The sequence below is a fragment of the Nothobranchius furzeri genome, chromosome 5, assembly GCF_043380555.1.
Source record: "Nothobranchius furzeri strain GRZ-AD chromosome 5, NfurGRZ-RIMD1, whole genome shotgun sequence".
NCBI classification, from domain to species: domain Eukaryota; kingdom Metazoa; phylum Chordata; class Actinopteri; order Cyprinodontiformes; family Nothobranchiidae; genus Nothobranchius; species Nothobranchius furzeri.
The window spans coordinates 27,999,342-28,026,950 of NC_091745.1; the positions used below are offsets into that span (position 1 = coordinate 27,999,342).

General features: G+C 42.1%; 1 long non-coding RNA gene across 1 annotated transcript; it reads left to right on the forward strand.

The window, feature by feature from the left end:
* The first annotated feature begins 24,133 nt into the window (after nucleotides 1–24,133).
* LOC139069915 (uncharacterized) lies at nucleotides 24,134–26,829 on the forward strand. The gene is made up of 5 exons (XR_011520585.1): nucleotides 24,134–24,186; nucleotides 25,153–25,210; nucleotides 25,288–25,348; nucleotides 25,657–25,694; nucleotides 26,340–26,829. It is a non-coding gene; the product is annotated as an uncharacterized lncRNA (long non-coding RNA).
* Nucleotides 26,830–27,609: the final 780 nt, after the last annotated feature.

Genomic DNA, 27,609 nt, shown 5'->3' on the forward strand with positions numbered 1-27,609 from the left:
GTGTGTAATCATCCATGCAGCTGGCCATCAGATTGTGGTGAGTCCCGTTAACAAACAGCAACAAAAGAAACTAAACCTAACGAGTGAAAGAAGTTTTAAAAAGGGAAAAAGTAAAACAGAGCTTCCAAATTTTAGATTTCGTTTCCCTGGTTGGAACGTTAGCTGATGCCTGGATGTGTTTGTTTTGACATGATGACGGCGTTCTGACAGGTCAGGTCTTAAACTGTCAGACCTGACAGATGTTTCTGCTGCTCGGTTTGATCCTGCTGAGGCGCTGCAGCATTTGGTGCTGATTAGAGGGAGCTCCATCCTCCTCCAGCACTCACAGCTCAACTACAGCTGCCTGCATGTGTCCACCTCGGCACCGAGGTAGCACTGACATGTTTATTTGTTTAGGCTGTGGATTCAGTCCCAGAGGGGCAGTTTGGTTTTGACATTTCTTTTGAAGAACGTTACCATAATTATGGACGTTACATGTTTTTTTTATCATGGATTGACAGCGAATGATTGCATCAACCAGCTGCTCTATCATATCATAAAGTTGCACCCAGTAACTAACAACAGATCCTGAAATGTATGCTCTTTATTTATATAACTGAAATGAGGAAGCTACAAATAAAACAGATTCACCGAGAAATTTTCTGATTAAATTCTAAAAAATAAATAACTGAAAACTTTGCAGCCATGCATAACTAAATCAGAATAAGATTTAGCATTTGATGTCACTATTTTTTACTTATTTATTGTAAAGCTGGACTGATAGATTCATGTCAGGAGACCTCTGGTCTGGTGCTCACGAATACCAGAGATCTCTGTCTAGGCCACTGGTCATTATGAGTGTCACATTTTGTGAGTGAAGATGAGTCATGTTGGATGTTCTATGACCCTCAGGGGCAGCCAGACCTTTCAGGGATCTTGAATGAGGGACTCTCTTTAACTTAGATGTATATTTTTACTCCTTTTCAGTCCCACACCAGGACGTTTTCTCAAGTATCTCTGTTACTGAAGGAATGCACAGTTTAACAGAAAACAGCAACGAACCAGTTTAGGTTCTTTGTTAGCACTAGCCTGTCAGAGTCACTGTTGTGTTTTTTATTGTCATAAGCTGAATCTATGAAAAATGCTGAAGATGACACAGTTTGACAGACATAAAGTATGATTTTAGATCAGTAAGATGAATTTAAAAGTGCTGTCAGCGAAATCAGCTGAAGGGTGTTGAATCTCTCCATGGATTAGTTTCACTATTAAAGGCGATCAGATTCTGTTCATCTGCTTAATGGAGCTTTTAGACTTTTGTGTTGCATTTGGTTTTAATTACTGACTCACACACAAAATGCTTTATTTTAAAGTATGGGGACAAAAACGTAGTGAGAAACCAACCAAAGTCCAAAAAGAATTCCTTAACAGCCTGTTCTGATCCAGACCACCTTACTAGCTCTGCCAAAGAACAACGGTCATCCCTAAAGATGAAGTCCCAGTGTGGATCCGTCTCTCCTCCATCCTACCATCACTCAGGAACGAGACACAGAGATGCCCGAACCCATCCTGTTGAGGCAGAGTCTTTCTCTCGGCAGGAGAAGGAACTCCACCTTTTCACTGTCAACACCTCATGGCCTCAGACTTGGACCAGCTGACTCTCACTCATGATTATAATGACTAAAGACTATTCCATTATAACGAGAGCCATAATCAGTGAGTATAGTTAGAGACTTTGTCTGTTTGTTTGTTGTTTGTTTGACGATGTGACAGTCATGGTTTGGTAGTTCTGAGCACTGACTGCAGTGTTGGAGTCTCTGCCTTTTCCCCCGGTGACACCCGGAGACTTGCTCCACTCGCTGCTGAGATTTGATTATCAGTAAGCCGTCTGAATTGAGAATGTACTTGCCACAGCTTGCTTGACAAGCTCTGACCAGCACTCATCCACCAGGCCAGTGAATTATGAAAACCATTGATGGATGAAATATGAACATCAATCTTCCTCAGCTCCCGTCAGCTGAATAAATTACTTTTTAAGTCGGCTGCCATGTTTGCAGACATGTGCTTCAGACTCCTCATGGTTCCCTGCTTTCCTCTCTTAAACTTCAGTGGAGTAAAATAATCTGTGTGAAACCAAAAAGAGTTACAAGAGAAACTTGAGCATATTTTTTGACTATTATCTGGAATGATGGGAGTTTTGTCCTCTGAGTTCTTGAGGCATGAAGGCATCTGGAAAGCAGGTTGGTTGTTTAATGATCTGTCTGATTGTAAATCAATAATCTAAGATCCAGCACTCTAAAAACTCCCTCAGTCTGACACGCTCATGCTCCGTGGTGTTTCCTCTAACATCTTGCCGATGGCAAGTTCTGCACAAACCGAGGTTGTTTTTGTCTCCTTCACCCCAAGTGCACATAAATAAAACACTCCTACACCGCAGAAGAAAAACAAGCAGCAGTAGCATTCCACAGGTTTCCATTTAAACGTCTCGCTTTCCCTTTGATTCCTGATTTCAAACACGGATCTCGATCACCACTCGAAGAAACATCTTGTAGGAAGCGTGTGGACAAAATGTCTGGGACTGACAAGCTGAGCAGCAGTCCTCCTGAATCCTCCGTGGATTGCTGGTCCTCACTCATGAATGTTTCATGAAATGAGCACAGCTTACAATGCAAATACACGTTCTGTCCACAGAAACCGAGAGCTGGCACGGCGAGGGGCGCGTTCCAGTTTGACGTTAAAACAGCAGGTTGAGAAGCCCACAGGTAGAAACGGGGTGTGTGCAGTCACACACACTTCACACAGAAAACACTGATTCCATCTATGGCTGCTAAAGCTTTTAAAGATGAACTAAAATATAAAAAAGGATGAAATCTACACAATTGTGTTTGCAATATCTTAGAAAGCTGTGACTGTTGACAAATGAAGAAAACAAATACTAAGAAAATGCTCAAATTTTCATTTGGAATCTCACTGTTTTGGGAAGAATTTCTGTGTCTTTTTACATCGATGGAATGACTCACCGAGCACCACCAGAACAGAGGCAACTCCGTCGACCTCTTTTTTTTTTTTTTTTTTTTTACCGTGTACTGTCTGGCTGTGAAGCAAGCAGAATTGATGTCTGAATGCTGGTGACAAGCCTTACAGATTTACTCTCAGGTGGAGCATCAAAGCAACCCCCCCCCCCCCCCCCCCCTCTCTCCCCACCTTTTCTTTTCCTTTCTCTTTCACCTCTGTCTCCGTGTCTGGTCGGAATTACAAAGCATTCAAAAACAATAACAATAAAGTTTTAAGTATCAGGCGTGACATTAAAAGCAGACGCTTTGATGCTCCACCTCTGTCGATCTTTAAGGAACCCTTGAAGACTCAGCTGTCCTTATCTGCACTTACCTTCTCGTACTGTATAGCATCTCTTTGTGAGCTCACAGCGTTGGCACAATTTTAGAGGGACTCTAAAATCTAAAATCTGGAATCTATTGCTCAAAACTAGGATTAAAACATCCAGGATTAAATTAGCTGAACTCACTGAATCCAAAGCATGAGGAACCAATCCAGGATGTGCAGACATGGACTCATCGAGCCGGTGAAACCAAGCCTGGAGACAAATAGACCCTGCAACCATTCACAGTTTCACTGATTCACCATGGACAGCAGAGCGGCTTACTTTTCTTCCCCGGATGATAAAATCCTCATGCTGGCATACGTTGTGGTTTATACCATCACCTTTTCCATTCCATTTAAAGTGTGCATAGGCCACAATTACAAACTCACCACTGCACTAAAACATCACAATTATAATCCGGATAGTTCATTCACATCTCCTACAATCCAGTTGTACTCTGATTATGAATATGTTGGATTTTTATTGAAATGGACTGCAGATATGAGTGAAAATATAAGTGCAACTCCATCAGATGTTAACCTATAACTCTTTGATAAATAGATGATCTCACTACTATGATGACTTTGTTCTTGAAGTCTGATGTTTTTTTTCTCTGTAGCCCTAATATTCCATAATTTCAATTATTTATGGGAAACTGTAAATTGTCCAGTGAGTGCAACTAAAGTTATTGATCCAAAATGATTAAAAATAAGAATCACAAACATTTAAAAACTGACTAACTAGTCATATGTGGTGACAGTGTGTAGTGGGCAGTAGAATGACTGTTGGTTTCTGCTAGTGGTGGTCACTGACTGAGATGAGGGATGAGATCCTGGGAATTAGCCTGGTCTAGAGCCGGGTGAGTTCACTAAATAATCTCCATCTTAATTTATAACAAATCCTACTGCCCCCTATCCCGTTTTGGGAAACTAGATCACAGATAATTTGTGTCAGAATAACCAAAATCCCCCAGCTTAATCTCTTATCCTAATTTCATACAACATGCACCTGGACTATTTTCATGAGCTCTGCATCCAATCACCCAAAAATGTTTACCCGGGACTTTACTGTTTCTACGTGAGGTCCCCATGACTGAGGTTCCCTGCTGCCACAGCTCTGATGCCAGATCATCAACATTCTTCATGTGGCTCAATAAGCCTGCTCTGGTTCCAATGCTTGTCCAACCAATATAACATTTTGTTGGAGCTTAAAATGTCCCAGGAGCAGTGGTGGAGCTTGATATGTGCAACATGTGCGGCCGAACAGGGCGGCAGTCTGGAGGGGGCGGCATTTAATTTCTTTTTTTTTTTTTTTTTTCTTCCATCAACCGATACATCAACAAAACATAGAAATCACATGTTCTTCATAATAATAATAGTGATGAGTGATGATAATAATAATATTTCTGTAATAAAAGCACAACAAAGTCATTGTTTGTGTTTATATTGGGATTTTATTGCGCCCCCTTGTGTCCGCCGTGCCTCTGTAGTGCGCTCTATAGCGCCCTTCATCAGGTGGGGGCGGAGGGATCTCAGAGAGTGATGATGGAGGGATACAGGTACCGTTTCACATATCACCGCTCACAAACATAATGGAGAAGAAGCGGTCGAAGCCATCTGGTGCCCAATTTCGGAAAAAAAGAAAAGAAGAGGAGGAGAAATGAGGAAAATATGCAGGTATGCATCTCTTTATTATTTAGTTGGTATTTTTCCCGGCTGTCCCCCAACTTACTGATTAACTAACCTCTCTAATCTGAACGTTTTGCATGGTGCTACGATGATCCCTTCAAATGTCTTTTGCTAGCTTCTTACGTTGCATGTATTTAGAACTACTTCCAACCGATAGCTTTTTCTTTGTCAAATGAGCTTTTATGAAAAGCTAAGAGTGGGAAAACCGAAAGGCTGATAACCAAACGCTATCAAATTAAAATGAGTCTTTGAGAATTTTGCTGAAATACATTGACGGCGGGCGGCAGGTCTCGCGCCGGCGCCATTCGCCTTTTTTTGGACTCGGGAAATGAGCTACGCATTTACGCCACGAAAAACGGAGCAGCAGCGGGCCGCTGGAGGTGCCCTGCCAGTAAGATCCCGTGTATACTGTAAACTGCCATAAAATAAAAACTATAATAGCTAGAGCTGTCTTTTTTTAGCTGAAAGTTGAGACTGTCTCGCCTTTCAGCCCTGTACAAGTCGATGATGTCATCGTGTTGCGTTAAGTGTGCTGCACAGCACACCGCAGCTATGTTAACTCACAGTGACCTTGAAGCAGCATGGGAGAGTTGAAGAATTGAACCAGTTAAAATGGATTCATGGATATTTAATCAATAGTTGTGGCTCCTCTGGTCATTTAGTTCTTTGTGTGCCGGAGACATTTGCTGAATAAGGAAATTAAAACTTAAAATGACAAAAAAATTTGGGAAAAACACTTGTTTTGTATTTTATCAATTATTAATGAATAATAGATTGTTGGTGTTTTAACTTTTGGTAAAGGAAAACACACAATTTCCAGGCAGCCCCAGTCTGGATAAGTGATGGTGACATCAGCCGTTAAAAATAAATAATACTCTGAGGTTTTTATGAATAATTTGTACTTTTACTTGAGTATTTCTCCAACACCAGTACTTTTACTTGTAAATGAGTAATATTTTAGCAATTTAACAGTACTTGTACTTGAGTACAGATTTTCAGAATTCTTTCCACCACTGCTGAAAACGGTATATGCTCATTGTAACATGTTAATTAAAATGCTAAAGCAACAGACGTGACATGAAGATTGTATTGTTTGTTTTATGCAACATCAGGAGCCCTACACAGATATTTTGGGATGACATCAGCTGCCACTGAGGAACAGCCATCTACCTCCACTGCTCATACCAGTAGGCCAGTATTTGAACTCGAGGAGGGACAGTCTGCTGGCACCACATCTCCCCAGGAAGATACTTTAGGTGGGTTTTGCACACGTGTGTGTGTCCAGCAAACATTTAGCTATAGACATTTAAATAGTATTTTCACAGAATATGGGACTTGTTCCATATAGCAATGTGGTGAGTTATGCTTCCATTTTCTGTCAATAGAGAGACCTACCAGTGTATGTGAACTTGATGAGGGACAGCCAGCTGCCACGTCTCCCCAACAAGATATGTCAGGTAAGTTTTGCACAAGTGTGTGTGTGTGTGTGTGTGTGTGTGTGTGTCCTGCAAACATTAGAGAAATTTGAATGTCACATATTGTATTTTAATAGAATATGTGAAATGGTCCACATAGCAATGTGTTGAGTTACGCTTCTGTTTTCTGTCAATAGAGAAGCCTGAACGATCAACCAATGAGTCCCATTGAAGGTGATGATGAGCCTCTTTCTTCAGACCCAGCCAAGTGGCCATCACCAATTACTGACAGCATACGCACAGAGCTAGTTCGAGGAGGACCTACCAAGGTGCCAACTACTTTCATATTTCCCAGGAATGAAGGCGATGGCAGGTGTTGTCATCATCACTATTTCAGTAGAACTTTGACAAGTGGTGAGAAGGTGAGCTGGATGTTGTATTCAGTTAGCAAACGTTGTTATATATAATACACTCCACGCAATTTGAAACAAAGTTGTAGGTGTAATTTATTTTCTTGTGTTTGTGTGTGTGTGTGTGTGTGTGTGGGGGGGGGGGGGGGGGGGGTCACGGGGGATCTCGCACAGGGCGCCATTTAGGCCAGCTCCGCCTCTGCCCAGGAGCCATGAGAAATGGCCGACTGAGACATGCATAATAAAGCTCATTATAAAAATAGGTGTTTTCCCCTCCCGCTTCAGTGTGTGTGTGTGTGTGTGTGTGTGTGTGTGTGTGCGTGCGTGTGTGTGTGTGTGTGCGTGTGCGTGTGCGCGTGCGTGTGTGTGTGTGTGTGTGAGCGTGTGTGTGAGTGTGTGTGTGTGTGTGTGTGTGTGTGTGTGTGAGTTGGGTTTGAAGAGAGACAGAAACTAAACTACAGTTTGGGTTTCTCAGTGAGTTTCTACTCAAGCCTTATATAACATTGATAAATGGATATTTTAGCAAAAAGGCTTAAAAAACAATTATTTGCACTACATATAAATTATTGGATATTTTTGCACCCCTGCAGAGGTTTTGTGTTCATTTTGTGATTTTGTATACTGTTTGTTTGTTCAATAAAGTTCTAAACAGGGAAAAAAGCCAAGAATGAGTGTGACAGGCTGCTTGTATACGGGTTGTAGAAGGGCGGCAGACCAACAGTGAAGAAAAGGACCAGACCACAAGCTGTGGATCTATCTGACATTCATGTCTTTTGGTAGGTGCTCCAAATGTTCCTGCATTCTTGAGCAGTTTGTATTTTTTACACTGTATGAATATGTTTTACTGAATGAGAGGAAAGTCACCAGGTAAGAGATTAAGCTGTTTCTTTATGCTTAGTCAAAAATTAAACCAAAGTAATATTTGTTTTGATAAAATGTTTGAGATTCTAGAAGAACAGAGTGACAAAGAGCTGCCTTAGATGTTACACTGCACTCTATTAACCTCATTATGATGAAAAAAGCCATTATAAGTTCTTGTCAGCCAGCGGTCTGGATAATCAAGAGCAAATTTACATTTTCAACACGAGCACGGTGTTGAGAGCCTCTGCTGCAATTCTCCCCTTCCAGACAACAGACTCAGAGTGCATTAATGCATCAGTCAGCCTTGTTAAAGATGCTCTGGTTTCTGCAGCTCTGATGCTGTTTGGCATGTTGAGAGGATCATAAAACCATTGAGAAATGACAAACCAGGACACGTCTCTGTCTGTGTGACCATTTAGCTTCTGAAAAAGCTGTGAAATCCTTTCAGTTAACTGGATTTCTGTACGTCCACGTTTAAAGGTTGAAGTTTATCTCTGGAGTATTCCTGACGCCAGATAGATGGGGGTCACCCTGCCTTTAAAAAGCTGCTCCAACAGAAACAGATTCATTAGTCTGGGTGGCATTAGAGGAGGTGAAAATTAAAGTGAGTGTTCGCAGCAGAAAAGGCTCCTCCTTTGGGGAGCATCAATACTCGTATTAAGTGAAAGCTGTCTTTTGTCCTTTTGATCTGTTTGTGTTCAGATGTAAATGAACTGCCAGCCGTGGATGCAAAAAAGGTCAAAGGGTGAAGAAACGTTAAGGTTACAAATACTTATTCCACTAATTCTACTAAACAAGCTGAATGACTTATTTTGGTGACAAACGTGAGGCCATGTTCTCAACCAGAAACACTTGAATTCTGCCTCCAGATTGGGAGGGAGTCTTCTTTGTCAACGGTGGAGGAGTTCTGGAATAATGGCGTCTTGTCCCCAAGCGACCACTCTCACCGAAATGAATCTGAGGTGGTTCTGATGTAGCCCGTTGTGTCCTTGGGCAAGAAACTTAACCCTTGTGTGTGTGTGTGTGTGTGTGTGTGTGTGTGTGTGTGTGTGTGTGTGTGTGTGTGTGTGTGTGTGTGTGTGTGTGTGTGTGTGTGTGTGTGTGTGTGTGTGCGTGTGTGCGTGCGTGCGTGTGTGTGTGTGTGTGTGCTCAACCCTTCAAGCTCTGCCTATTAGATTACATTAGATTATATATTTTACATAATTATATAATTTAAGTAGAAAAATGACTTTGATTCTCCACTGATGCAGCAGATCTTTGAGGAATATCGTGACCCTGTTACAGAATGAAAATACAAAACATTCATTTATTTCTTGAACAAGTTCATGTATTAAATGCCTTCAAGATGTATAAAATGTCCAAATCTAATCTTAAAGTCACGTGGTTGAACTTCAACAGCATCAAACATTCAGGCAAATTCAGAGAAACTTAAACAAGTAACAAATAAAACTGTGTGTTTAGTTTCTGCACATTTTCAGGTGATTCTTGTTTATTTCAAATGTCAGCTGAGTTTCTCACAATTACAATTAATTTCATTGTGGACTATTTCTATTTGTTGATCATTTAAACCATTTTACAAACTATTTGAGAAATGACATCCCCAGATGTAATTCTTTTATTATATCAGGTTAATTTTACTCACTGGACAGAATTACCTAAAATAACAAAACCCCAAACAGCCCGGAGCACCGTGCTCACCTGCAGTGAGAGCTCATTGTCTCCTGGCTTTGACAGCGTGGCTTTTTGCTCCATAAATACCATTTCTGTCTGAGTGCAGAGGCAGTAAATACTGCAGCTCTCAGTGAGATCAATAATTCTTTCAGCCCCAGATTCCACACCGATAAGGCGCTTTGATGTGGACTGAAGTGCGTGTGGGAGAGCTGCTATCCTGGGGGAGAAAATGCAAAGAAAAGAGGCTTCATTATTTCAGACAGCTGTCAGCGGGTCACATTCAATTAGCTCTAATACGTCTGTCAGTTTGGGAAACAAAGCAGCGGCGTGGAAAAAGCACACGGTGGAGAGATAAATATGAGCGGCTGTAATTTGGGGAGGATCCATCGGAGCAGGAGAGCATCATGGCGCCACAACAATCAGCTGAGGAACAGCAGACATCTCTGATGCAACTCGCAAACACTGACTGGGTTTTAGAACGGCACCCTGCAACACGAGCCCCCAGCAGAACCTCTCAAAGCTCCGAGAAGTTTACAGATTATTTTGGAGCGCTGATGTGTGAAATCTTGTTTTATTTTTTATATTGTCAGAGTCTGTTGGCAAGAAGAAGCCTCTTTTTTCTGAGTGAATTTCACTAGACTGAATCATTTGATACAAAAAGTTCGGCGCAAAGTGGATGTAATGTCTGCTAATTAAGTTTGTGATGAATCGCTGCTCCAGTCAGCTCATTTAGCTTGATTGTTGGAGTTTTTAAACGAGGCTGGTGTTCTGTCTGCTGGATTTATCAAACCAAAACCTGAAGCTACTTTAACTGAAACAGCCTCTTTCTTATGTGAATTAGCCTGTCAGTGTTTCCTGACATTTTATTTAGTCAACAAACAGCTGTTCTAGCCTCGGCGCGTCTAAACAAACTCCTTATCCTTCTTTTGGTAACGACCCCTCGGGGACTGCTGCTAAAGTGAATATGTGGCCGCTGTCACGGAGAGCCCAAAGAGGGAATTCTTCAGGAAACCTGACTGAGTTGGTGCAACTGGAAATTAATAAGTCATGCAGATGAAACACAGGGAATGTTTTGGATGCAACATTTCCACTGAAATTAATTAATTATCATTTCTAAAACACGTATACGGGGCTAATTAGTGTGTTTGAAGCAACCGTTATTCATCAGATCTCACGGAGCAATTAGCTCTCCGGAATTTCGTAAGTTCTTCCTGTGTGAAAAATGCAAAGGTACATTTAATCAGAGCGAGTGCTTTATGTTAATGTCAGCTTTTTTAACCTTGAAGTGTTTTTGTTATAAATTACAAAATGCATCAAAACATTTAAAACGCAGGGATCAGCAGGGAATGAAAACCAACAGAAAAAGGAAAAATATTAGACTCTGAAACGGTCACAGTCAAGCAGGCAGGGACCAATTCCTAAAGTTACATGGAAAAATGTGTGATAAGTGATGAGATTTAGACACGTTGAATTCCTAACGGAGAGCTGAGGCTCAAAAAAGCATGTGGAGAGGAAAGACTGGCCCTTGGGGTCCAATCCCACAGAAGCGGCACTGCAGCACAAACCGCTAAAAAGGTTGAAAGAGTCGTAAAACTGGCCGCTGTCCACTGCAGACAAATGTGTGAGCTTTAAATTGAGAAAACATAAGCGTCCGGTGCATTTTGTGGAGTTATTGAGGAAAAAGATGACAGCATGAAGGCATGGCGGTGGCAGCTAGCGTGAATGCCACCCTGAGCTAGGCCCTGATTTTCTTGCTTTTGTAGATAATCCATCATGTGAGTCCTCCAGCAGCAGACGAATACATGGCAGCAAAATGCTTTCACTGAAAGAACCAGGCACAGGGTCAAAATGGCCATCTGCTCGTCTTTCTGACTCAGATCTACCTTTTGCACTTTGCTTCAATAATATGCACAAAAAGAAAGAATTTGATTCAAACAAAAGTCTAACCCTATAACCCAAATAAAAGTCTGGCAGAAGACAGCAAACTAAAGCAGAATGAGTTCATTTAAAGCAACGGTGAGAAGTTTCCTGCACAGACGTTACGTATGTAGACACACAGATTGGTGAACTGATGATGGAGAGTACAAAGTGACCAAGTGCAGAGTGTCAAATATGAAACTGAGATCAGTCAATAATTTTTTTTTTTTTTTATGAGTCAAACAAGAAAAATGTACAAAGATATTATTGACTTTTGTGGCATCTTTTGCCACCAGTAAGATGCTGACATGGTTTTGGGATTGAACAGCGTTTCTATTTGCTGTCCCAATAAAAAAGGTTGTAATTGTTGCTATAAACTAAAACCATGCACAGTAAATGTTGTATTTTCATGGCACGCCTGAAAATATTCATTTAAATCACTTGCTCTCCATATACAATCCTATTTCTTAATAATAGGAAATCATTTTATCTGCTTTTGAGATTAAGATAATTATTATGTAAAAGACGAGCTTCTCTCAGTCAGTCAGCAAAATTTTAAAACCAGTTTCGAGGATGAGACCCACCTCCCAGAACCCGAGTTCAGTTTTTGCCGTGGCGGCTCTTCAGGGGGATCGATAACCGAGCATCAAGTCAGATGTTTAATTCTGTTTGCTGCGGTTATTCCAGCGTCCTACAGTCTCTGAGATGAAAGACATAAAACCTCATTTGTCACAACTGAAGACATCAAATCTCCTTTGTCTGTATCATTAAGCTCAACTCATTTACTCCAGATGTTCTGATGCTTTAACCGCACGCTGTCATGGGACTTTTTAGGAACCCCTCGTGTTATCACAAAATAAAACCTGATTATGTAATTAAAGTATGGCTTTATAGTTTAAGGTCTTGGCAGAAACTTGAATTTGTTTAGTTAGGTTTTGGGTGCTTGAGATGACAGAAATGGTCTCCGCTTTTCTTAATTAGTCTCTGAGGAAATCTGCTTGATTCTCCATACTGAGAGTGTGTGAATGTGTCTGCTGCACGCTTTGACTTATAGGAGTCATTTCGTCAAGCTGAGGGGTTTGTGCAATAGATGGTTTTAATCTTGTGGCTGATGCTGTGGTGTAAAATGTGCAGCTCTGATTAAGATTTTGAAACTGTAACCCTATAGGTGATGAGTCATGTGGAGGCAGAACAGAAAGAGCAGTTTTTTTCTTAATCTCTTCACTTCATGATCAACAATGACAAAACAATGCATGCCTATTGCATCTTTAATCTCAGAAATATGGTTTTATGTGCATTAAAATCCCTAAAATGACCTAAAAGAATCGGTTCAAATGGCAACATGAGCTCACAAACACACACAGAAATAAACAACATGACATTTGATCTGACCAGATTCGTAACACAAACATTAGTCAGACTATTTTTAATGTGTTATAATAAGATTGCACATGTAAAGGATGGGTGGTTGACATCTTACTTATGACCCATAAGATGTGAGATTCCATAGAAATATGAAATATCAATCTGATAGATCTTTGACTATTTTAACCAGAAGATCAGAATTTTTTATTGCAGGGATTAAGCAACACTTCGTATTAACTCCAAGGAAAGAGAGAGAGTCAGGTTTATAATAGTTAAGAAATTTATTTCTACACAATTTAAACCAGACTAACTTAAACACTCTGTGTACTGATGGACTAAGGTGGAGTGAGATGTGATGAATGATGATGGTGTGTGTGTGTGTGGAATGTTATTATCAGAACCAGCGGATCCGGAGAAGCATTTAGTCATGAGTGGGAGGGAATGTTTCGCTCTAAGCTTTAGTCGGAGATTTATAACACACATGAAATGCCATCTGTCGGTCTACGTACCCCAGGGGAAGCCTCCGTTAGATCCAGAATGTCGAGGTCCTCTTGGACCCTCCTTGGAACCGAAGCCGGTAGAAAAGCAGCTGTGCCGACCAAACTAGTCTGGGAATGCTTAAAGGTCACGACAGGTTATCACTGGCATCTCCGAGACCCTGAAGGGGTCGTGAGGTTCAGCTTTTATTCTGAAGGAACCGTTGCGGTCAGGTGTAACTAGCTTGTCGAGGTTCTTTATGGCTGAAGAGGAAGTCCGGATGGCCGGTCCGAGACTTCTCTAGAACGCTTTGAACTAAAGAAAAGGTGGCGTGGGATAATTTTTATAACTGTCATATTTTGGTTTACTGGTGAATCAGAATTTGACATGCAAAAGAGGGTTTATACAAACACCACAGATAACCACGCCCAGCCCCAGAAACGAAGGTTCTGATTGGATCAGACAAAAGGAAATGTGTCATGTGACTTTAGCATTACGTGTCATCAGTGTCTAGTGCAAACGTCCAAGATTATAATAACTTGTAAAATACTACTGATCACAGGATTATAATATCAAGTAATAACATTGTCATTTCACAGATTGATTGAACATTGGGCTCACATTATTATTGGTAATAACAGAGTTGTTGATTATGTGTTTATCAAAAGAGTTCTTCGTCTTCGCTGAAACAGCGGTCGAGCAGTTCAGATGAGTAGAGTGCATGAAAGACCTTGGCCACTATCTCATGTAGATTAGCTTGTCAGAAACTTGATGTCTCTGCTCGAGCAGACGCAGCAGATCATGACCTTTAGGTCAAAAACAGGACATTCATGATGCTACACACACAACTGTCGTTAAATGACAACTTGCTCATTAAGGAAACTAAAGTAGGAGTCATGCGTTTTACTCGATAACAATTCTGCACACTCTAACATATTTTCAAGGACTTTTGTGGAAAATGTCACAACAAACATGTGTTATTCTGTTGTGATCATCTTTGAAAAATGACACCTTCCTCTCAGGAGGCAAACATTAAAAACCCAGCATCATTAATTTCAGCCGATTCATCAGAACAGCTTCAAACGGCGACTCTTCTAAAAGACCAGTGGTTCTGTGTTTAATCCAAAGAACTACCATCTGTTCACACCTTCTGTTGGTGCCACTGGTTTTCTAAAACACGCAGGACTATTTTTACTTTTTGTTCAGTTGCAGATTTCTGTCAACTTTCAGGGTGGACACGACTAAACATTTGTTGTGAGAACCTGCTCTTGTTCAGCCAAAAATCCCACCGATGAGTCATGCTCAGACTCCGCTCTGTGACAAATGACAATTACGTTTGCTTTGTGAGTGATAAGTCAGACTTGGCTGCAAGGCTGCTCTTTGTCCCTGGTTCTGCTCATGACTATTATGGACTGAATGTCTATGTGCAGCCAGTGAATATAGCCTCTTCTCTTTAGAAGCCCTTTTGTTGACCTCATCAAACCAGGACCTCCAACAGGTGCTGGAGCAGTTTGCAGTCAAGCGTGTCACAGCTGGGATGAAGATCAACACCTTCAAGTCTAAGGACATGGTCCTGGACCAGAAAAAGGTGGGCTTCCAACTCCAGCTTCTGCAAATGGTGGAGACATTCAAGTATTTCATGAGTGAGATTAGAATGTTGGCTACCAACTGAGAGGCATTGATAATGGATCTGAGTGTGTAGGTGTAACGTACCAAAGGCCAAGTATTTACATCAAAAATGACCAGAAATTAATTTCCAGGGACGCATTACATCTGTCTGGCCTCCAAACAGGGCTGTGCAGTGGCGCAGTGGTTAGAGCTGTTGCCTTGCAGCAACAAGGTCCTGGGGTCGCTTCCTGGCCTGGGATCTTTCTGCATGGAGTTTGCGTGTTCTCCCTGTGCATGCGTGGGTTCTCTCCGGGTTCTCCGGCTTCCTCCCACAGTCCAAAAACATGACTGTTAGGTTAATTGGTCTGTCCAAATTGTCCTTAGGTGTGAGTGTGTGTGTCTGTGTGTGCATGATTGTCCAGTGTGTCTCTGTGTTGCCCTGCGATGGACTGGCTCTCTGTCCAGGGTGTACCCTGCCTGATTACCCGTTGACCGCTGGAGAAAGGCACCAGCCCCCCCACGACCCTGCGTGGACAAAGCGGGTTCAGAAAATGGATGGATGGATGGGTGGATGGATGGATGGATGGATGGATGGATGGCCTCCAAACAAGAAAAGCAGTGATATGACATTGTAACCAAATAAGTTAGCCATAATATGTGCTTTTCCTGAATTCCCTTATCTTTGCAGGAAGACAAAAGTCTTATGCGGAAGATGAGACTTTCACTCTGAATACATTTCATTTCCCTGGCTGACATAAATTACTTATTGAAACTTGATAATTGCATAAGTGTCGTATAATCATGTCTTGTTTAAATCCAATGTTTAAGAATAATGTGTGCATTAATCAATGATGGGTTAAAATCAATATTTTTCCTGCAATGATTCATTTCAGTAGCCTGGCCTGCCAGACTCCTCCTCTGTTTCATTCTGCACAGAGAAAGGGTCTGGGAGCTCTCCTATTCAAATAACCCCGCCCCCTGAGAATTCTAACTGAGCCAATCAGTGCTGAGTTGCGTACATCACACACCATAACGCAGAGTTTGTCATGAACATGGCGACTGAACCGGAGTTTGCTGCAGTTCTTTCCTCTGTTCTAAATAACTTGAATGTCTTTAAAACCACAACAAGTAGAAGCGCTAAAAGAATTTCTTCTAAAAACATAAAAGATGTTTGTGCCGTTGCCAGACGCATTGTTTTTTTTTACTACCGCTACAAAACTACTGCGCCGCACGGTACAGTCGACATTTCCGTCTTTTTTCAGATTGGTTATTTTTGAGCTGGCTAGTCCCGCCCCTCATGCACCTCTCTGCCTGTGAGTTACCAGACTTTCTCTCTGTGCAGAATTACAGAGGATGCGTCTGGCAGGCCAGGCTACCATTTCAGATCTTATATTACACCACATAAGTGTTTGTCGATTTAACAACTTCATCTCCGTATATTCACACCTCGTAATAGTTGTTGAATTCGTTTTAACAATCACTTCACATAAATGTGTAAAAACATTTTCACATCACACTAAGATTTTACCTCTCTGAATATCTGAGTGAAGGAGTGACTTTCTGAGGACTTCAACGCCCTTTTAAACGTGTCAAATTCTGATTTGTCTAGAATTTGTAAACATCAGTTAACAAGTACAGGAATCACTTCCTGGTCTGGTTTGTTCTCCCCCTGCCTCCTGGTTCAGCCGACCGGTGAGCAAGCTTTTGGAACCATCTTCTCTTTTGACCCACAGGTCAAAGCCTCTCTGCAACACTTGTGAGAGATTACAGACATTACACCCTCAGACACAAAATAGGCACAGCTTCCTGCCATCACCTGAAGATGAACCAGACTAGACGGGCCAAGCTCAGAACTGGCTATGAGTTCCAGTGCAAGAGGTCCACGCCATCGACAGTGTCCATCTCGACCTCTTGACCCCCTGGATTGCATGGGGATCTTCACACAAGGGTGCGTAGACCGGCACAAATTGCGTCGGATGGTTTTATAAAAATGTTCTAGCTCATCAAACCAAACAGCCAAACTGATTTTACAACCCAGACGCCACAAGCTCAATCTCAGATAGTCACAGGGTTCTGCTGAATCATCTAGCTTCCATTCCATCATTCCATTCATCATCTGTTATCTGTACAACCATCTTCTCATTCATACTTGGTCATGTGCAATCATTTAGTATAGAAAATAGAATTAAAATCATTTTTATAAATTATATTCTCGACTCTGTCTGGATTAATGTAAAGTGTGTGTTCCCTAAAGAGCCAAAGAAACTAAAGTCTTCTGATTGAACATTCAAACACCAATCAGATTGATGAATCATATTTATAGTATCACCATTTTGAATGTTTTTTCTTCCCCTTTTTCATTTATTTATTTTTGCTAACTGTTATTTTTAAACTATCAATACAATTAATCGTTATGTGAGAGAGCTCATCCCAGTTGGACCTGGGGAATACCGTCCTGTTGGACCACCTGTTCACAAAATATCAATTCCCTGTTTCAGATGCCTGCAGTTGTTCAAGAAATTGACCAAATATCCTCTGAAGTGTTTTGTACAAAATAAATGGAATTAAAGACATCTCAGGACATTGTCTTTAAAAATCAATCAATCAGACGGGAACGAACCACAACAAGACAAACGAGACTCAATTAAACCAAAGCCTATTGAAGGAGCTCCCTCTTATTTATGGACACACGGAGTCCTGCCAAGTCAGCAATTTGCAGAGTTCCTGCTGGGTTACAGTTTGTTTTTAATTACTTCCTTTTATTTGTCAGAGATCTGAATGGCATCGACTTTTTCTAACAGAAGAAGAAAAAAAACACTAACGAGGATAGCAGAAATGTTTGAAACAGTCTCTCTGCTGCCCTCAGTTGAATGTGTGGCTATTCAACCTATGCAGCGAGCTAAACGTAAGAGGAGGTGGTTCCAGAAACGACAGTACACGTCTTTGTCTTTGTGTCTTTACTGAAGACCGTTTGCCCTCTTTTAACTTGTAAAAAGATTATGGCTCAACATACTCCCCAACGACTGAAACTGGGCTCAGAGGAGTGAAGCGTGTTGTCTCCTTCAACCATTTTCTCACACTGCCTGCCCCAACTTTGCCTGCTGCTTACATCACACCGCCACCGGGGGCAGTATTGCACTCAGGAAAATAACTGAAGAAGTAGTCACAAAACTGAAAGGGTACTACTGGCCCCTAGTGGCGAACTGAGAGATGCACCAGTAAACAGAAAACTAATGGAGTACCAACAGAGGGCTCCCCGCCTGACATCCGTGGAATGTCATCCCCAACTAACTTGTAAAAACAAAATACAAAGAAACAAAGTTTATGCAATTAAGTACAATCCTTAGATACTAATAACACAACCTCACTAGTAGGCCTCATGTAGTGCCTGTGTTCACCCTTGCGGAAAATCTTGACCTCTATTTTCCTTCCAAGCCCATCCTCACTGGGGTAAATGTTGGTGATGAGTCCAAGGGGTCAGTTGTTCCTATGTTCGAGTGACTATTTTAGAAGAACATCACCTGTTTGTAGGTTAGGCTTTACAGTTTTCCATGTGTGGCGGTCTTGAAGTCCTGAGATGTATTCCTTTATCCATCGTCCACAGAAGACATCTGCGAGGTATTTTACCCGCCTCCATTGAGCTTTGAACAAATCACTCTTTTCAAACTGATCTGGTGGGACTGGTGGAGCTTGAGCAGCATGGCAGGAGAGAGAATGACTGGGTTTTCTGGATCTGCAGAAACTGCTTTTAACGGACAAGCATTCACTATTGCAGTGACTTCAGCCATTAATGTGTCCAGTATTTCATGGGTGAGTTTTGCATACTTGTGCCCTAGAAGCATTGCATCAAGGATTTTACGCTTGACCCCAATCATGCACTCCCAGGAGCCAGCCATGTGCGATGCATGTGGGGGATTGAAAAGCCACTTGCAGCCAGAGTCTTCAAGAAAGCTGTTTAGTTTGCTGTTGTAAACAGCCCTTTTTGTCTATTTGCAACTCTTTGCACGCAATGACAAAATTTGTTCCACAATCGGACTTGAGAAGCTTGACTGCACCTCTGATGGCGAAAAAGTGACACAAGGCATTAATGAATGACGATGTGTCCATTGATTCTATGACTTAAATGTGAATGGCATGTGTGCTCATGCACGTGAATATGACTGCCCATCGCTTTGCATCCGCGCGTCCGCCATGTGTTTTGCTGACAGTGACAGGCCAGGAACCGAACACATCAAGTCCTACATGTGTAAAAGGAGGCTCAGTGGACAGTCTGTCCTCTGGTAGCTCAGCCATGATCTGTTCCTGCCGTCTGCTTTTTAGTTTTTGACATGTGATGAAGTTGAATATCACTTAGCTTATTGCTCTTTTTCCTCCCACAAAAGCCTGCACCTCTGACTGCCCCTTCAGTTAAATGCCTGCCCTGGTGGCATACTTTCACATGGAAGTGTCTTATAATAAGCTGGGCAAGGTAGTGTTTTGCAGAGATGAGGATAGGATTTGTTTAATCTGAAGTCAACTGTGCTCTTCTGAGTTTCCCACCCGCTCTGAGGATACCATCTGTGTCCAGAAATGGCTTCAGTTTGCTAAGTGGGCTTGACCTCTTGATGGATGTTCCCTTTTAGAGCTGTCTTTTGTCTTCTGCGTAGACTTCTCTTTGGACAGTGCGAATTATAGTGGCCTTAGCTTGATTAAGCTGCTTTTCAGTTACATGCTCACAACATCTGTGCCAGCCCTGACAGGAGCCTTCTGTGTTCTGCTTAAAGGACTGGGGGATGAGTTGGAGTTTTGATATAGCTTTTAGTTGTACATTCCAACTTGAAAACCTTTCAAATCTGACACTACTGAGAACAACCTTGGAGAGAGTGGTAACACAAGTAGTTACCTCGTGACGCAGTTCGTTGTCAGTCTCGGGGTCTACAAGATCAAAAGACACTGCCTGAGACTGACACATTCCTGTTGTAAGGAAAGCGGGTCCACTGAGCCATGTGGAGGTAGAAAGCTGCTCAGCTGGTAGTGTGTGCGTGGCGTGATTAGCAGGATTTAAGTGAGGGGCACATAATGCCACCGGTGGGGTTTTGTAGATCGCCTAATACGTTCCACCCTGTTGTGCACATAGGTGTAAAAGTGCCTCTTTGTGTTGAAAATGTAACCGAGGACTACTTTGGAATTTGAGTGAAAGCTCACCTGGTCAACTGTGATGTCCAGCTCCTCCATGACTAATTCAGCTACTTCAACAGCCAGGACCTCCGCGCAGAGCTCCAGTCTGGGTATAGTGATGTCTGGTCTTGGGGCAAGCCGCGCCTTGCCGAGAAGGAAGCCCACATCACCGTGTCCATCTCTGTCCGTGAGTTTAATGTAGGCGATGGCGCCAACTGCCTTAGCGGAAGCATCACAGAAAATTAGTTGCTGCTGCAGACAAGGGTATTGAGGTGAACATTCTGGGGATTTCCAGTTGTTGGAGATGTTTGAGGGAATCTTTCCAATGTTGCCACCATTGTAGTTTTTCTTTAGGGAGTTTGGTGTCCCATTCACCAATGTCAGTGGAAATTTCCCTGAGTATGACCCTGCCCTCTACTATGACGGGGTAGCAAAGCCAAGCGGGTTGTACACACTATTAACGACTGATAGTACTCCACTTTTGGTGAAAGGCTTCTCACTGACTGTTATCTGAAACTTGAACAGGTCTGTGGACAGGTCCCAGCCCAAGCCCAAACTTCGCTGCATGGGTGGGGTAGTCTGCCCAAGGTCAAGGCCCTGCACGCCAGCGGCGAGGTCCTCACTTGGAAACGCATTCGTGATGGTAGGACAGTTGGATGAGATTTTGTGCAGGCGTATGTTACACTGGGCCAGCATTTTCTGAGCCCTACAAAGAATGTCGATGGCTTCATCTGCGGAAGGAAATTATTTTAGTCCATCGTCCACATAAAAGTGGCGTTCAATGAACTCTCTTGCACCGCTGCTGTGTTCTTTTTCTCCCTCCATCGCTGTCCGTTTCAGCCCATAAATAGCCACGGATGGGGAGGGGCAGTTCCCAAAAACATGGACTCTCATCCTGAATTCTTGCACTATCCATCCAGACCATAGTTTTTAAACCACAAGAAACGAAGGTAGTTGCGGTGGTCCTCTCTGACAACAAAGTTGTAAAACATTTGCTCCACGTTAGCCATGACTGCGTATGGGTCAGACCTGAAACGCATCAGAACTCCTACAAGAGTGTTATTGAGATCTGGCCCTTTCAGTAGTGTGTCATTGAGAGAAACATTATTGTGTTGTGCACTTGAATCAAAAACCACCCCAATTTTCCCTGGCTTTTGAGGATGGTAAATGCCAAAACTAGGGAGATACCAGCATTCTTGTTCTGGAGTGAAAGCAAGAGCTGGTTCAGTGTGACTACTGAAAGTTTTGTTCAAAAAGTCAATGTAATGCTCCTTCATTTCTGGTTTCCTTTCCAGCGCTTTGCGGAGCGACATTAAGCGACTGAGGGCTTGGTCCCTATTGTTGGGTAAACGCTGTCCCGGGGAGCGGAACGGGAACAGAGCCACCCAATTATTTTCCTCATCTTTTGCCAAGTTTCTGTGCATGATATCCAAGAACAAAGCATCTTCTACTGAAAGAGCCGCTTTGTCGTTGTCTACTGTTTGCTGGAAAATGTGTCTTCCTAATTCCCCTTGAGTCTTTTCACATGTTGGACATCTTTCCAAGTATTTCTCTTTGATATAGATGTTGTTTTCACATGGGCTTAGTAAGGTAGGACGCCCATTACCAAGAATCTCTGTCTTATAAGAGTTCACTGTGGGTTTGTGGGCACCCGAGAGGCAAACATCACCAATAACCACCCATCCCAGATTGAGGCGTTGGGCATACGGTGCACTGTTTGGGCCATTTACCTGGCAGCGGTCCTTGTGAGCTTGAATGATGTCCCGCCCCAAAAGGAGGAGAATGTCTGCGGCTGGGTCCAGAGGAGGGATCTGTGAAGTGAGTGCCTGTAGATGAGGGTGAGCCGACAACCTCAGGGGTAGGTATCTCACCTCTATTATCTGGAATTTGATCACACTCTGTCAGTGTGGGCAGCAACATGGACACTTTCCCATTTACATTCTGAATAACAAAATCAGTAGCTCTGCGTCCTCCCGCCTCTGATAAACCTGTACGTGTTTTCATGGTGTATGGGAGTATGGTGCCTTTAACATTAAACATATCAAGAAAGCAGACCTGGCTATGGATGAGTTGCTTTGATCATCCAACATGGCGTACATCCTCCTTTTCCCTTTAGGGTTTGTGCGGGGATACACGTCAACCAAACAAATCTTAGAGCAGGATTTACGTTTGAGGCCTGAGCCACACACCTCTGTGCAACTGGTTGTGGTTACAGGGATTGAACGATCAGGCTCCCGCCGTGGCTTTGAGGCAGGAGGTTAGAGTCGTTGGTTGCCCACGGAGGTGGACCAGCATGCATTGCAGACACGTGAGCATCACTATTACATTCTGAGCATTGTATGATGGCTTTGCAGTCCTTAGCTCTGTGACCTGTAGAACAACAACACTTATAACAAATAGCATGTTCTTCGAGGATGCTTTTCCTTTCATCTAGTGTTTTTGCCCTAAATCCCCTGCATTTTGTGAGTGAATGAGGCTTGTGGTGAATAGGACATTGTTTGTCTGGACTAAGAACGGACATCTGAGCCGTGATGTTTGTTTGACTGTTCTGTTCACTGCAACTGGACGTCTGTATTTAATTGGTTTCTCCAGTGGCTTATCAACCTTTGGGGATACCATGTTTGAACTTTATAACGTGAAGCTTGGATCTGTTAAACTGAACAAAATATGAGAAAGGTGGGTAAACTGCACCATTGTCCCTTTTGTACCTTGTCCCCTGTTTCACCCATGACTCCTGGAGTCCGTAGGGGAGTTTTTCAACGATTGGATTTATCCCCCTTGGGGTGTCCAGAAAGCTAAGACCTGGCAGATAAATCTCACTTTGTGCACTCTAACTCCAGCAGGAGATCAGCAAGCTCTTGCAATAAGTGAGTGTCCAAATTAAATATTTTTGGAAACGATTGTAATCTATGAAAAAGTGACGCTTCAACTACCTCTGGAGAACCAAAAATTTTGTCTAGACGTTGCCACAAACGTTTGAGACCTGCTTGTGGGTTGTTCACATGGACCACCCTGACCCACAAAGCGTGTTGGAGCGATTCACCGCTGAGCCACTTGGTGAGAAGACCGAGCTCTTCGCTGGACTTGAGGTTGAGGCCTTCTATGGCGTTGCAGAAGATAGACTTCCAGGGCAGGTAAGACTCAGGACGGTTGTCAAAAACCTTGAATCCTGCTGTTAGCAGATCACAACGTGCTAGATAGGCTGTAAAATCTGACAGTTCAGTCTGTGGAGCCGCTGAAGGTTTAGGTTGGGTTGAAATATCAGTTTTTCTGTGTGTAGGAGGTGTCTTTGATTGCTTCTGATCTACAAAATCAGTTAGATGATCACCTGGAGGGGAGCCAACTCGTGTTGCACTCTGCTGTAGATGCTGAGTCGTCATTACTGACCAGCTGTCCTGTGTTGGGCTTTCTGTCTTCATTAACTTCCAAGCTGACGTTTGCAAAGTGAGCGTTCACATAATCTTGAGCGCGTCTGATGGAAGGAGGTGTTTTAGAAGAAATTCCTTGTTCTGTGAGGTCAACGGCGTCGTGCTCCTCATCAGCCGCCACTTTCAGGACATGAGCTGCGGAAAGAGCTGCTTCAGCCTCGCCCTCTATCTTTAGAGCGTTTAGTGTTGCCTCGATGCGTGCGTTCTCAACCTCCATGTCGATCTGGCCTTTGGTGTACTGTGCACTGGCTCGGGCTGCAGCTTGACTGGTGGATGAACAGCATGAAGAGCATGACGAGCGTGAGAGGCACTCTGATCGGACTACCATCTGGGAGAGCCGTGGCGAAGCTTCATGCTGCGACATCTTGGGTGCTTGTTTGGTAGGTAATCTTTTTACTCTGCTGTCCTCAGTTGAATGTGTGGCTATTCAACCTCTGCAGTGAGCTAATCATAAGAGGAGGTGGTTCCAGAAACGACAGTACACGTCTTTGTCTTTGTGTCTTTACTGAAGACAGTTTTTCCTCTTTTAACTTGTAAAAAGATTATGGCTCAACAAACTCCCCAACGACTGAAACTGGGCTCAGAGGAGTGAAGCGTGTTGTCTCCTTCTACCATTTTCTCACACTGCCCAACTACCCCTGACTGCATCCCGGAGATCGGGGCGGGGCTAAATGTGGGCGGGGTCAAACGTTTAGAGGTGGGCTGAGACAACTTTTTGACTCCTGCGTCCTGCCCATGGTCCTGCCCCTCTCTCAATGGAACCAGGAAACTGCTATGCTATGTGTGTGTTCAATGCTGTGGCCGGGACAGAGGGAAGTAGCTGCCAAAATGGAGGTAAGCCAGTATTTTTCTTTCTCTGTTTTAACAGTATCGAGGACCAATGTTGGGCGAACGTTTTATAAACTTGGAAATTAAAGGGTTTTTTCCCATTATGAGTTTTAGATGATACATATAGCCTATTTTACATATGCGGGGCGACTTACTTTTGAGGACAAATGTTTACAGGGTTCCCGTGGAGTCTTAAAAGCATTGAATTTATGAATTTAAAAGTAATACCGTTAAAAGACTGGAGAAATCTTCAATTTTGGCATCTGGGTCTTAAAATTTGTGTTGGATGTAAGTTTTCTGTACTGCATTTTTCTTCTGAAGTTCATCAAAATATTTCAAACAAGTGATGACACCAAGAGAAGCATTAGTATTAATAAAGGGTAATAAAATTAACAATAATAAAAAAAATGTCTTAAAATTAAACTAAAATATAGGCAACAAAAATTATTGTTAAGTTTCTAATGTCAAACCAGAGATCCGGTTATACTTTTAACCATTTGTTTAAAAATATAACCGATCTTCTACCAAGTGCCCACCCAGTGTTTTGTCAAAATATATTGGTAAAGATATATAGATAAATAAATGAAAACTAGTTCAATAATTTTATTTTATTTATTTACTTTTTTGCTGATAGTGCCGTGAAATAGGTATTAATTTTCTAGATGGCTTTAGAAAGATCTTAAACAGACTTAGATTTAAGTTGAAGAAACCTGTAAGAGCACTTTTATAGCTTTGGGGAGATATGTTGTGTGGTCATGATTACTTTTTGGTGGAAAATATATTTTACAGGGGGAAATATGTTAGTTTTTTAAGCTTTTTATGTTCGTATCTGGGTTCTACACCTGATGGGCTTTATTATTATGGTTAGAGTGCTAATCTGATATGTGTATATAAATGTTTTGCTCAGTCAAGTGTCAACAGAATAACATGAATGTTTTCATAGTGAATGAATGTTGTCATTGTATCACCAAGGTCTGAGGAAGACAGAGTGCAGGCATGAAAAAGACGGAGAGAGGAAAGAGTAAAACCGGTGAGAGACAATCTGATTAATTCTTGTAGTTTTACTGTTGCTTGCAGACTAAAGCATAATTCCTTCACTTATTTCAGGGCCTGGAAGTGGTCCCTCCTAAGAAGTCCTGCCTTACTGAATGAGTCTGTGCAGCATCAGGTATTGTTCAAACAAGTATTATTGTACACAACCCCCAAGGTTGTCGAAATGGGATGTGGGAAGATTCAAGATTCAACCTTTTGTCATATGTACAGCTTGAAAAACACGCTTTCTGCACAATGAAATTCTTACTTTGCCAAGATTAGAAAATTAAGACCATTCTAGACAGAGCACTTTTTTTTTTCAAAGCAAGTTTTTCAGTCATTTCTCTATTTTCATTAAACCAGAATACTAAGCAACTGATCTTTTTTACAACTTGCACTGTTAATATGCTTTTTATGAACCACAGTCTTTTTCCTTTCTAGCAGAGGCTGAGAACTTGCTGGAACTGGACACAGGGAACAGAGTACGTTTTATATTGTTGGCTTTTCTGGTGTCATTGTTTCTTCTCCAACCTCTATTTTAATTAGAGGTGTCAAATAATTCCATTACTTGCAATTCATTTTTTACAGCCATGATTAACGTGTTTTATATACTTTAATTATGTTAATCATTTTTAATCTACTGCTTCTTTATGGGACTTTTAAATAAACCAATTTCTTTTCTTTTACGCTTCTTGCTGGTGTTCTTGAAGGGTTGATGTAAACTCATAAGTTGAAGGGTTGACGTTACAGTGACAAGACCGGTGAGAGATTAGCTGCAGCAGTGTTTATTTCAGCAACCTTGTTATCTTTACTCCGTTTTTTTCACCCTTCTTGCAACTTTTTCCAAAGTTATTGTTACCATTTGGATGTAATGGGTGTGTCGCTGAGCATCAAGGCTGCTGACAGCTTCTCTCCTGTATCAGATGCACCTCCGTGCTGCAGTTTGGAAAGACTACAGCATCAGCTGTTTGGTTAGCTGTTAGCATTGAAAATAAGGCTTATATTATGTTCAGTTATTAGATTAAATTAAAAGATTAGATTACTTACAGATCATACATAATTAATGTAAAATACGTTTTTAATCTCTTGACAGCAGTAATTTTAATATTGTCTTTATTTTTGATTAGGAGAATTCTCTGCTTGAGGACACCTTTGAGGCAGCAAGGTGGTGTACCACAAGGTCCTTCAAAGGAAGCCTTTCCCTTCCCCAGGTCATCACCATGGACAGGGAAGCTTGCCAGAGGGCAGTGGAGAGGTTATGCTTCTGTGATGGCCTGGATGAAGAGGAGATGAACGATTGCAGGAAACCGTTCCTGTTCATGTTTAGTTTTCAGTCCGACTATGAGGAGTTCTGCAGAGAAATTGAGGAAAAAGGGAAGATGAAGGTGTTTTCTGGTTTTGAAATGCCATAGTACAGCGGTGTCACAGTTTTTGCATCATTTTTCCTCCTCACATTGTTTTTTTGGAGGTTTTGTGTGCTTTTTGGTTCATTTGTACTTTTTTTGTTTTTATTCCTGTGTTGGCTGTTTGCTCTATTAAATTTACCTTTTTTGAAAAATGTAGTCTGCATTCTTGTGTGTCTCACAATGTCTCACCACCCCACCTCAAACCCTGGCGTGTTTTAAGAAGTATCAGCACAATTTAAGTCTCTGGTCCTCTTAATGTAGCTGATATAACTGAGTGTACAACAAATGTACCCGTGTCTGTCTACTGTTTTACAGTCACTTGGGAAATGACTATTAAAATAAAGGCAGCACTGATAAAATAAACTATTAAAATGGTTTTGACAGGTTTAAAGAATAGTCTATCAAATGCCTGAACCTTTTATATAGGTACCAAAAGTATAGCTAAAAGACACAAATACCTATGTGCTGTAAATACACATACCATACAAAAGTAGAAAAAAGAATATCAGAACAGATTGGATCAAAAATGGCACCTGCAATTATCTGCTCTTTAAAATTATCATGACATACAGCAAACAAGTCATTTGATTACCAATGTTATGCTTTACATGAGTTTTGTGGGTTTTTAGGGCTTTCTAATCCTTAGACAGGAGTTACTCGCGGTTTACCGGTTCCATTGAGAGGGGCAGGAGTCAAATAGTTGTCTCCACCCACCTCTAAACGTTTAACCCCGCCCACATTTAGCCCCGCCCCGATCTCCGGGATGCAGCCAGGGGTTACTCACACTGCCTGCCCCAACTTTGCCTGCTGCTTACATCACACCGCCACCGGGGGCAGTATTGCACTCAGGAAAATAACTGAAGAAGAAGTCACAAAACTCGAAGGGTACTACTGGCCCCCTAGTGGCGAACTGAGAGATGCACCAGTAAACAGAAAACTAGAGGGGCAGAATAGTCTCAGACCAAGTTTTTGTTTTCATGTGTGTTTCTTT